A 15,429-nucleotide genomic window follows, 5' to 3' on the forward strand; every position below is an offset into this window, starting at 1 on the left:
TACGACAGGCAGGGCTTCTTGCCACGGCCGTATTCTTATCTCTGCGAGCCAACGGACACACACACACACTCACACACGCACACACGCACACACACACACACACACACACACACATACACTCTTCACCTCTCGACTCCTACCCATTAGTCGTTTCTTACGACAGGCAGGGCCTTCTTGCCTCGGTCGTATTCTTATCTCTGCAAGCCAAACGGACACACACCCACACACAAATACACACACACATACTCACACACGCACAAACACACGCACACACACAAAGACACATACACTCTTCACCTCTCGACTCCTATTCATTAGTCGCCTCTTACGACAGGCAGGGACTTCTTGCCACGGCCGTGTTCTTATCTCTGCGAGCCGACCGGGCACACACACACTGACACACACACACATTCACACACACACTCACACACGTACGCGCACACGCAAACACACACATACACTCTTCACCTCTCGACTCCTACACATTATTCTCCTCTTACGACAGGCAGGGACTTCTTGCCACGGCCGTGTTCTTATCTCTGCAAGCCGAACGGACACACACACACGCACACACAAACACACGCACACAGGCACACACGCACACACGCACACGTACACGCACACGCACACACTCTCCACCTCTCGACTCCTATCCATTAGTCGCCTCTTAAGACAGGCAGGGCCTTCTTGCCTCGGCCGTATTCATATCTCTGCAAGCCAAACGGACACACACACACAAATACACACACATACTCACACACGCACAAACACACGCACACACACAAAGACACATACACTCTTCACCTCTCGACTCCTATTCATTAGTCGCCTCTTACGACAGGCAGGGACTTCTTGCTACGGCCGTGTTCTTATCTCTGCGAGCCGACCGGACACACACACTGACACACACACACATTCACACACACACTCACACACGTACGCACACACGCACACACACACACATACACTCTTCACCTCTCGACTCCTACCCATTATTCTCCTCTTACGACAGGCAGGGACTTCTTGCCACGGCCGTGTTCTTATCTCTGCAAGCCGAACGGACACACACACACACGCACACACACACACGCACTCGCACACGCACACGCACACGCACACACTCTTCACCTCTCGACTCCTACCCATTATTCTCCTCTTACGACAGGCAGGGACTACTTGCCACGGCCGTGTTCTTATCTCTGCAAGCCGAACGGACACACACATACACACACACTCACACACACACGCACACACGCACGCACACACGCACACACACATACACTCACACACACAAACACGCACATACGCACACACACATACATTCTTCACCTCTCGACTCCTACCTATTAGTCGTCTCTCACGACAGGCAGGGTCTTCTTGCCTCGGCCGTGTTCTTATCTCTGCAAGCCGAACAGACACACACACACTCACACACACACACACATACACTCTTAACCTCTCGACTCCTACCCATTAGTCGCCCCTTACGACATTCAGGGACTTCTTGCCACGGACGTATTCTTATCTCTGCAAGCCGAACGGACACACACACATACTCACACACGCACACACACACACACACGCACACACGCACACGCACACTCACACGCACACGCATACGCACACGCACACACTCTCCACCTCTCGACTCCAATCCATTAGTCACCTCTTAAGACAGGCAGGGCCTTCTTGCCTCGGCCGTATTCTTATCTCTGCAAGCCGAACGGACACACACACATACACACACGCACACACACACACACACGCACACACACATACACTCTTTACCTCTCGACTCCTACCCATTAGTCGCTTCTTATAACAGGCAGGGCCTTCTTGCTACGGCCATGTTCTTATCTCTGCGAGCCGAACGGACATACACACACACTCAAACACACACGCACGCTCACACGCACACACACACACGCACACACGCACACGCACACGCACACGCACACACTCTCCACCTCTCGACTCCTATCCATTAGTCACCTGTTAAGACAGGCAGGGCCTTCTTGCCTCGGCCGTATTCTTATCTCTGCAAGCCGAATGGACACATACCTACATACACACACACATTTACACACGCACAAACACACACACCCACACACGCACCCACACATACACATACACTATTCACCTCTCGACTCCTACCTATTAGTCGCCCCTTACAAGAGGCAAAGCCTTCTTGCCTCGGCCGTATTCTAATCTCTGCGAACCGAATGGACACACACATACATACACACACATATTTACACGCGCACAAACACACACACATACACATACACTCTTAACCTCTCGACTCCTACCCATTAGTCGCCTCTTACGACAGGCAGGGCCTTCTTGCCACGGCCGTGTTCTCATTTCAGCGAGCCGACCGGACACACACACACACGCACACACAAACACACGCACACAGGCACAAACGCACACACGCAAACGCACACGCTCACGCACACACTCTCCACGTCTCGATTCCTATCCATTAGTCGCCTCTTAAGACAGGCAGGGCCTTCTTGCCACGGACGTATTTTTATCTCTGCGAGCCGAACGGACACACACACACACGCACAGACAAACACACGCACACAGGCACACATGCACACACGCACACGTACACGCACACGCACACCCTCTTCACCTCTCGACTCTTATCCATTAGTCGCCTCTTAAGACAGGCAGGGCCTTCTTGCCTCGGCCGTATTCTTATCTCTGCAAGCCAAACGGACACACACACATACACACACACACTCACACACACAAGCACGCAACACGCACACACACGCACACACACAAATACACTTTTCACCTCTCGACTCTTACCCATTAGTCGCCTCTTACGACAGGCATGGCCTTCTTGCCTCGGCCGTATTCTAATTTCTGCGAACCGAATGGACACACACATACATACACACATACATTTACACACGCACAAACACACACACACCCACACACGCACACACACATACACATACACTATTCACCTCTCGACTCCTACCTATTAGTCGCCCCTTACAAGAGGCAGGGCCTTCTTGCCTCGGCCGTATTCTAATCTTTGCGAACCGAATGGACACACACATACATACAACCACATATTTACACACGCACAAACACACACACACCCACACACGCACACACACATACACATACACTCTTAACCTCTCGACTCCTACCCATTAGTCGCCTCTTACGACATTCAGGGACTTCTTGACACGGCCGTATTCTTATCTCTGCAAGCCAAACGGACACACACACACATACACACAGACACATACACTCTTCACCTCTCGACTCCTACCCATTAGTCACCTCTTACGACAGGCATGGCCTTCTTGAAACCGCTGATTTCTTATCTCTGCGAGCCAAAGGGACACACATACACATACACACACACTCACACACACACGCACACACGCACGCACACATACACTCTTCACCTCTCGACTCCTACCTATTAGTCGCCCCTTACAAGAGGCAGGGCCTTCTTGCCTCGGCCGTATTCTTATCTCTGCAAGCCAAACGGACACACACACATACTCACACACGCACACACACACGCACACACGCATACACACATACACTCTTCACCTCTCGTCTCCTACCTATTAGTCGCCCCTTACAAAAGGCAGGGTCTTCTTGCCTTGGCCGTATTCTTATCTCTGCAATCCAAACGGACACACAAACATACACACACACTCACACACGCACACACACGCACACACGCACACACACACATATACACTCTTCAGCACTCGACTCCTACCCATTAGTCGCCTCTGACGACAGGCAGGGCCTTCTTGCCACGGCCGTGTTCTTATCTCTGCGAGCCTACTGGACACACACACACTCACACACACAAATACACACACACACTCACACACCACACACACGCACACACGCACACACACACATACACTCTTCACCTCTCGACTCGTACCCATTAGTCGCCTCTTACGACAGGCAGGGCCTTGTTGCCACGGCCGTGTTCTTATCTCTGCGAGACGACCGGACACACACACACACTCACACAAGCACACACACGCACACACGCACACACACACACACACATACACTCTTCACCTCTCGACTCCTACCTATTACTCGCCCCTTACGACAGGCAGGGCCTTCTTGCCTCGGCTGTATTCTTATCTCTGCAGGCCGAACGGACACACATACATACACACACACTCACACACGCACACACACACACACACTCACACACACACACACACACGCACACACACACACATACACTCTTCACCTTTCGACTCCTACCCATTAGTCGCCTCCTACGACAGATAGGGCCTTCTTGCCACGGCCGTATTCTTATCTCTGCGAGCCGAACGGACACGCACACACTCACACACGCACAGACGCACACACACACATACACTCTTCACCTCTCGACTCCTACCCATTAGTCGTCTCTTAAGACAGGCAGGGCCTTTTTGCCACAACCGTGTTTTTATCTCTGCGAGCCATACAGACACACACACACACACTCACACACACACACACCTAAACTCTTCACCTCTCGACTCTTACCTATTACTCGCCCCTTACGACAGGCAGGGACTTCTTGCCTCGGCTGTGTTCTTATCTCTGCAAGCCGAACGGACACACATACATACACCCACACTCACACACGCACACACACATGCACACACACACACACACACATAAATTCTTCACCTCTCCACTCCTACCCATTATACGCCTCTTTCGACAGGCAGAGCCTTTTTGCCACGGCCGTGTTCTTATCTTTGCGAGCCATACAGACACACATACACATTCACACACACACACACACCTACACTCTTCACCTCTCGACTCCTACCTATTACTCGCACCTTACGACAGGCAGGGCCTTCTTGCCTCGGCTCTATTCTTACCTATGCAGGCCGAACGGACACACATACATACACACACACTCACACACGCACACACACACACTCACACACACACGCACACACAGACACACACATACACTCTTCACCTCTCGACTCCTACCCATTAGTCGCCTTTTACGACAGGCAGGGCTTCTTGCCACGGCCGTATTCTTATCTCTGCGAGCCAACGGACACACACACACTCACACACGCACACACGCACACACACACACACACACACACACATACACTCTTCACCTCTCGACTCCTACCCATTAGTCGTCTCTTACGACAGGCAGGGCCTTTTTGCCACGGCCGTGTTTTTACCTCTGCGAGCCATACAGCCACACACACACACACACACACTCACAACCACACACACACACTCACAACCACACACACACACCTAAACTCTTCTAAACGACAGGCAGGGCCTTCTTGCCACGGCTGTATTCTTATCTCTGCAAGCCGAACGGACACACACACACATACACTCACACACGCACACACACACACACTCACACACAGGTACACTCTTCAACTCTCGATTCCTACCCATTAGTTGCTCCTTACAGCAGGCATGGCCTTCTTGCCACGGCCGTATTCGTACCTCTGCGAGCAGAAGAGACACGCACACACACACACACACACACACACACACACACATACACATACACACACACGCGCGCGCACACACACACACATACACTCTCAACCTCTCGACTCCTACCCATTATTCTCCTATTACGACAGGCAGAGCCTTTTTGCCACGGCCGTGTTCATATCTCTGCGAGCCGACCGGACACACACACACTGACACACACACACTCACACACACACTCACACACGCACGCACACACGCACACAAACACACACACATACACTCTTCACCCCTCGACTCCTACCCATTATTCTGCTCTTACGACAGGCAGGGCCTTCTTGCCACGGACGTATTCTTATCTCTGCGAGCCGAACAGACACACACACACACACTCGCACACACACACACACACACACACACACATACACGCTCCACCTCTCGACTCCTACCCATTAGTCGCCTCTTACGACATTCAGGGACTTTTTGCTACGGCCGTGTTCTTATCTCTGCGAGCCGAACGGACACACACACACTCACACACACACGCACACACGCACACACGCACACACGCACACAAACATACACTCTTCACCTCTCGACTCCTACCTATTAGTCGCCTCTTACGATAGGCAGGGCCTTCTTGCCTCGGTCGTGTTTTTATCTCTGCAAGCCGAACTAACACACACACATACTCACACACGCACACACACACGCACACACGCACACACACACACTCACACACACACGCACACACAGACACACACATACACTCTTCACCTCTCGACTCCTACCCATTAGTCGCCTTTTACGACAGGCAGGGCTTCTTGCCACGGCCGTATTCTTATCTCTGCGAGCCAACGGACACACACACACTCACACACGCACACACGCACACACACACACACACACACACATACACTCTTCACCTCTCGACTCCTACCCATTAGTCGTCTCTTACGACAGGCAGGGCCTTTTTGCCACGGCCGTGTTTTTACCTCTGCGAGCCATACAGCCACACACACACACACACACACTCACAACCACACACACACACTCACAACCACACACACACACCTAAACTCTTCTAAACGACAGGCAGGGCCTTCTTGCCACGGCTGTATTCTTATCTCTGCAAGCCGAACGGACACACACACACATACACTCACACACGCACACACACACACACTCACACACAGGTACACTCTTCAACTCTCGATTCCTACCCATTAGTTGCTCCTTACAGCAGGCATGGCCTTCTTGCCACGGCCGTATTCGTACCTCTGCGAGCAGAAGAGACACGCACACACACACACACACACACACACACACACACATACACATACACACACACGCGCGCGCACACACACACACATACACTCTCAACCTCTCGACTCCTACCCATTATTCTCCTCTTACGACAGGCAGAGCCTTTTTGCCACGGCCGTGTTCATATCTCTGCGAGCCGACCGGACACACACACACTGACACACACACACTCACACACACACTCACACACGCACGCACACACGCACACAAACACACACACATACACTCTTCACCCCTCGACTCCTACCCATTATTCTGCTCTTACGACAGGCAGGGCCTTCTTGCCACGGACGTATTCTTATCTCTGCGAGCCGAACAGACACACACACACACACTCGCACACACACACACACACACACACACACATACACGCTCCACCTCTCGACTCCTACCCATTAGTCGCCTCTTACGACATTCAGGGACTTTTTGCTACGGCCGTGTTCTTATCTCTGCGAGCCGAACGGACACACACACACTCACACACACACGCACACACGCACACACGCACACACGCACACAAACATACACTCTTCACCTCTCGACTCCTACCTATTAGTCGCCTCTTACGATAGGCAGGGCCTTCTTGCCTCGGTCGTGTTTTTATCTCTGCAAGCCGAACTAACACACACACATACTCACACACGCACACACACACGCACACACGCACACACACATACACTTTTCACCTCTCGACTCCTACTTATTAGTCGCCCACTCTTCGTCTCTCGACTCCTATCCATTAGTCGCCCCGTAAGATTTGCATCGCTTTCTTGCCACGGCTCTTTTCTTATCTCTGCGAGCTGAAGGGACACACACACATACATACACACACACTCACAAACACACACACACACGCACGCACACACGCACACACACATACACTCACACACACACAAACACGCCCACACGCACACACACATACATTCTTCACCTCTCGACTCCTACCTATTAGTCGCCTCTTACGATAGGCAGGGCCTTCTTGCCTTGGCCGTGTTCTTATCACTGCAAGCCGAACGGACACACACACACATACTCACACACGCACACACACACGCACACACGCACACAAACATACACTCTTCACTTCTCAACTCCTACCTATTAGTCGCCTCTTACGATAGGCAGTGCCTTCTTGCCTCAGTCGTGTTCTTATTTCTGCAAGCCGAACTAACACACACACATACTCACACACGCACACACACACGCACACACGCACACACACACATACACTCTTCACCTCTCGACTCCTACCAATTAGTCGCCTCTTACGATAGGCAGGGCCTTCTTGCCTTGGCCGTGTTCTTATCACTGCAAGCCGAACGGACACACACACATACTCACACACGCACACACACACGCACACACGCACACAAACACACACTCTTCACCTTTCGACTCCTACCTATTAGTCGCCTCTTACGATAGGCAGGGCCTTCTTGCCTCGGTCGTGTTCTTATTTCTGCAAGCCGAACTAACACACACACATACTCACACACGCACACACACACGCACACACGCACACACACACATACACTCTTCACCTCTCGACTCCTACCAATTAGTCGCCTCTTACGATAGGCAGGGCCTTCTTGCCTTGGCCGTGTTCTTATTACTGCAAGCCGAACGGACACACACACACATACTCACACACGCACACACACACGCACACACGCACACAAACATACACTCTTCACCTTTCGACTCCTACCTATTAGTCGCCTCTTACGATAGGCAGGGCCTTCTTGCCACGGCTGTGTTCTTATCTCTGCGAGCCGACCGCACACAGACACACTCACACACTCACATACACACACACATAGACACGCACGCACACGTACACGCACACACTCTCCACCTCTCGACTCCTATCCATTAGTCGCCTCTTACGACAGGCAGGGCCTTCTTGCTACGGACGTGTTCTTATCTCTGCGAGCCAAACGGCGACACACACACACACACTCGCACACACACATACACACACATACACGCTTCACCTCTCGACTCCTACCCATTAGTCGCCTCTTACGACATTCAGGGACTTCTTGCCACGGCCGTGTTCTTATCTCTGCGAGCCGAACGGACACACACACATTCACACAAACACACGCACACACGCACACACACGCACCCACACACACGCACACGCACACACTCTCCACCTCTCGACTCCTATCCATAAGCCACCTCTTAAGACAGGCAGGGCCTTCTGCCACGGCCGTAATCTTATCTCTGCGAGCCCAGCGGACAAACACACACACTCACACACATACACACATACACTCTTCACCTCTCGACCCCTTCCTTTTAGTCGCCTCTTACGAGAGGCAGGGCCTTCTTGCCCCGGCCGTATTCATAATTCTGCAAGCCGAACGGACACACACACTTATACACACACTCACACACGCACAAACACACATACACGCACACACGCACACACACATACACTCTTCACCTATCGACTACTACCAATTAGTCGCTCCTTACAGCAAGCATGGCCTTTTTGCCACGGCCGTATTCTTATCTCTGCAAGCCGAACGGACACACACACATACTCACACACGCACACACACACGCACACACGCACACAAACATACACTCTTCACCTCTCGACTCCTACCTATTAGTCGCCTCTTACGATAGGCAGGGCCTTCTTGCCTCGGTCGTGTTCTTATTTCTGCAAGCCGAACTAACACACACACATACTCACACACGCACACACACACGCACACACGCACACACACACATACACTCTTCACCTCTCGACTCCTACTTATTACTCGCCTCTTACGACAGGCAGGGCCTTCTTGCCACGGCTGTGTTCTTATCTCTGCGAGCCGACCGCACACACACACACTCACACACTCACATACACACACACATAAACACGCACGCACACGTACACGCACACACTCTCCACCTCTCGACTCCTATCCATTAGTCGCCTCTTACGACAGGCAGGGCCTTCTTGCTACGGACGTGTTCTTATCTCTGCGAGCCAAACGGCGACACACACACACACACTCGCACACACACATACACACACATACACGCTTCACCTCTCGACTCCTACCCATTAGTCGCCTCTTACGACATTCAGGGACTTCTTGCCACGGCCGTGTTCTTATCTCTGCGAGCCGAACGGACACACACACATTCTCACAAACACACGCACACACGCACACACACGCACCCACACACACGCACACGCACACACTCTCCACCTCTCGACTCCTATCCATAAGCCACCTCTTAAGACAGGCAGGGCCTTCTGCCACGGCCGTAATCTTATCTCTGCGAGCCCAGCGGACAAACACACACACTCACACACATACACACATACACTCTTCACCTCTCGACCCCTTCCTTTTAGTCGCCTCTTACGAGAGGCAGGGCCTTCTTGCCCCGGCCGTATTCATAATTCTGCAAGATGAACGGACACACACACTTATACACACACTCACACACGCACAAACACACATACACGCACACACGCACACACACATACACTCTTCACCTATCGACTACTACCAATTAGTCGCTCCTTACAGCAAGCATGGCCTTTTTGCCACGGCCGTATTCTTATCTCTGCAAGCCGAACGGACACACACACATACTCACACACGCACACACACACGCACACACGCACACAAACATACACTCTTCACCTCTCGACTCCTACCTATTAGTCGCCTCTTACGATAGGCAGGGCCTTCTTGCCTCGGTCGTGTTCTTATTTCTGCAAGCCGAACTAACACACACACATACTCACACACGCACACACACACGCACACACGCACACACACACATACACTCTTCACCTCTCGACTCCTACTTATTACTCGCCTCTTACGACAGGCAGGGCCTTCTTGCCACGGCTGTGTTCTTATCTCTGCGAGCCGACCGCACACACACACACTCACACACTCACATACACACACACTTAAACACGCACGCACACGTACACGCACACACTCTCCACCTCTCTACTCCTATCCATTAGTCGCCTCTTACGACAGGCAGGGCCTTTTTGCTACGGACGTGTTCTTATCTCTGCGGGCCAAATGGACACACACACACACACACTCGCACACACACATACACACACATACACGCTTTACCTCTCGACTCCTACCCAGTAGTCGCCTCTTACGACATTCAGGGACTTCTTGCCATGGCCGTGTTCTTATCTCTGCGAGCCGAACGGACACACACACACTCACACACACACACGCACACACACGCACCCACACACACGCACACGCACACGCACACACTCTCCACCTCTCGACTCCTATCCATTAGCCTCCTCTTAAGACAGGCAGGGCCTTCTTGCCACGGCCGTAATCTTATCTCTGCGAGCCGAGCGGACAAACACACACACTCACACACACACACACACACATACACTCTTCACCTCTCGACCCCTACCTTTTAGTCGCCTCTTACGAGAGGCAGGGCCTTCTTGCCCCGGCCGTATTCATATCTCTGCAAGCCGAACGGACACACACACATATACACACACACTCACACACGCACAAACACACACACGCACACACGCACACACACATACACTCTTCACCTCTCGACTCCTACCTTTTAGTCGCCTCTTACGATAAGCAGGGCCTTCTTGCCGCGGTCGTGTTCTCATCTCTGCAAGCCAAACTAACACACACACATACTCACACACGCACACACACGCACACACACACGCACACACGCACACACACATACACTCTTCACCTCTCGACTCCTACTTATTAGTCGACCCTTACAAGAGGCAGGGCCTTCTGGCCTCGGCCGTATTCTTATCTCTGCAAGTCAAACGGATACACACACATACACACACACTCACACACGCCCACACACGCACACACGCACACACACATACACACACATACACGCTTCACCTCTCGACTCCTACCCATTAGTCGCCTCTTACGACATTCAGGGACTTCTTGCCACGGCCGTGTTCTTATCTCTGCGAGCCGAACGGACACACACAGACTCACACAAACACACGCACACACGCACACACACGCACCCACACACACGCACACGCACAAACTCTCCACCTCTCGACTCCTATCCATTAGCCGCCTCTTAAGACAGGCAGGGCCTTCTTGCCACGGCCGTAATCCTATCTCTGCGAGCCGAGCGGACAAACACACACACTTACACACACACACACATACACTCTTCACCTCTCGACCCCTACCTTTTAGTCGCCTCTTACGAGAGGCAGGGCCTTCTTGCCCCGGCCGTATTCATATCTCTGCAAGCCGAACGGACACACACACTTATACACACACACTCACACACGCACAAACACACATACACGCACACACGCACACACACATACACTCTTCACCTATCGACTACTACCAATTAGTCGCTCCTTACAGCAAGCATGGCCTTTTTGCCACGGCCGTATTCTTATCTCTGCAAGCCGAACGGACACACACACATACTCACACACGCACACACACACGCACACACGCACACAAACATACACTCTTCACCTCTCGACTCCTACCTATTAGTCGCCTCTTACGATAGGCAGGGCCTTCTTGCCTCGGTCGTGTTCTTATTTCTGCAAGCCGAACTAACACACACACATACTCACACACGCACACACACAAGTACACACGCACACACACACACATACACTCTTCACCTCTCGACTCCTACTTATTACTCGCCTCTTACGATAGGCAGGGCCTTCTTGCCACGGCTGTGTTCTTATCTCTGCGAGCCGACCGCACACACACACACTCACACACTCACATACACACACACTTAAACACGCACGCACACGTACACGCACACACTCTCCACCTCTCGACTCCTATCCATTAGTCGCCTCTTACGACAGGCAGGGCCTTCTTGCTACGGACGTGTTCTTATCTCTGCGGGCCAAACGGACACACACACACACACTCGCACACACACATACACACACATACACGCTTTACCTCTCGACTCCTACCCACTAGTCGCCTCTTACGACATTCAGGGACTTCTTGCCACGGCCGTGTTCTTATCTCTGCGAGCCGAACGGACACACACACACTCACACACACACACGCACACACGCACACACACGCACCCACACACACGCACACGCACACGCACACACTCTCCACCTCTCGACTAATATCCATTAGCCGCCTCTTAAGACAGGCAGGGCCTTCTTGCCACGGCCGTAATCTTATCTCTGCGAGCCGAGCGGACAAACACACACACTCACACACACACACACACATACACTCTTCACCTCTCGACCCCTACCTTTTAGTCGCCTCTTACGAGAGGCAGGGCCTTCTTGCCCCGGCCGTATTCATATCTCTGCAAGCCGAACGGACACACACACTTATACACACACACTCACACACGCACAAACACACACACGCACACACGCACACACACATACACTCTTCACCTCTCGACTCCTACCTTTTAGTCGCCTCTTACGATAAGCAGGGCCTTCTTGCCGCGGTCGTGTTCTCATCTCTGCAAGCCAAACTAACACACACACATACTCACACACCCACACACACGCACACACACACGCACACACGCACACACACACATACACTCTTCACCTCTCGACTCCTACTTTTTAGTTGACCCTTACAAGAGGCAGGGCCTTCTTGCCCCGGCCGTATTCATATCTCTGCAAGCCGAACGGACACACACACTTATACACACACACTCACACACGCACAAACACACACACGCACACACGCACACACACATACACTCTTCACCTCTCGACTCCTACCTTTTAGTCGCCTCTTACGATAAGCAGGGCCTTCTTGCCACGGCCGTGTTCTTATCTCTGCAAGCCGAATGGACACACACACATACTCACACACGCACACACACACACACACACACACACACACGCACACACACACATACACTCTTCACCTCTCGACTCCTACCCATTATTCTCCTATTACGACAGGCAGGGACTTCTTGCCACGGCCGTGTTCTTATCTCTGCAAGCCAAACGGACACACACACATACACACACACTCACACACGCCCACACACGCACACACGCACACACACACACATACACTCTTCACCTCTCGACTCCTACCCATTATTCTCCTCTTACGACAGGCAGGGACTTCTTGCCACGGCCGTGTTCTTATCTCTGCAAGCCGAACGGACACACACACATACTCACACACACACACACACACACACACACACACACGCACACACACACATACACTCTTCACCTCTCGACTCCTACCCATTATTCTCCTATTACGACAGGCAGGGACTTCTTGCCACGGCCGTGTTCTTATCTCTGCAAGCCGAACGGACACACACACACACGCACACACTCTCCACCTCTCGACTCCTACCCATTAGTCGTTTCTTACGACAGGCAGGGCCTTCTTGCCTCGGTCGTATTCTTACCTATGCAAGCCAAACGGACACACACCCACACACAAATACACACACATACTCACACACGCACAAACACACGCACACACACAAAGACACATACACTCTTCACCTCTCGACTCCTATTCATTAGTCGCCTCTTACGACAGGCAGGGACTTCTTGCCACGGCCGTGTTCTTATCTCTGCGAGCCGACCGGGCACACACACACTGACACACACACACATTCACACACACACTCACACACGTACGCACACACGCAAACACACACATACACTCTTCACCTCTCGACTCCTACCCATTATTCTCCTCTTACGACAGGCAGGGACTTCTTGCCACGGCCGTGTTCTTATCTCTGCAAGCCGAACGGACACACACACACGCACACACAAACACACGCACACAGGCTCACACGCACACACGCACACGTACACGCACACGCACACACTCTCCACCTCTCGACTCCTATCCATTAGTCGCCTCTTAAGACAGGCAGGGCCTTCTTGCCTCGGCCGTATTCATATCTCTGCAAGCCAAACGGACACACACACACAAATACACACACATACTCACACACGCACAAACACACGCACACACACAAAGACACATACACTCTTCACCTCTCGACTCCTATTCATTAGTCGCCTCTTACGACAGGCAGGGACTTCTTGCTACGGCCGTGTTCTTATCTCTGCGAGCCGACCGGACACACACACTGACACACACACACATTCACACACACACTCACACACGTACGCACACACGCACACACACACACATACACTCTTCACCTCTCGACCCCTACCTTTTAGTCGCCTCTTACGAGAGGCAGGGCCTTCTTGCCCCGGCCGTATTTATATCTCTGCAAGCCGAACGGACACACACACTTATACACACACACTCACACACGCACAAACACACACACGCACACACGCACACACACATACACTCTTCACCTCTCGACTCCTACCTTTTAGTCGCCTCTTACGATAAGCAGGGCCTTCTTGCCGCGGTCGTGTTCTCATCTCTGCAAGCCAAACTAACACACACACATACTCACACACCCACACACACGCACACACACACGCACACACGCACACACACACATACACTCTTCACCTCTCGACTCCTACTTTTTAGTTGACCCTTACAAGAGGCAGGGCCTTCTGGCCTCGGCCGTATTCTTATCTCT

This window comes from Diabrotica undecimpunctata, unplaced genomic scaffold, assembly GCF_040954645.1.
Source record: "Diabrotica undecimpunctata isolate CICGRU unplaced genomic scaffold, icDiaUnde3 ctg00000575.1, whole genome shotgun sequence".
Lineage (NCBI taxonomy): Eukaryota > Metazoa > Arthropoda > Insecta > Coleoptera > Chrysomelidae > Diabrotica > Diabrotica undecimpunctata.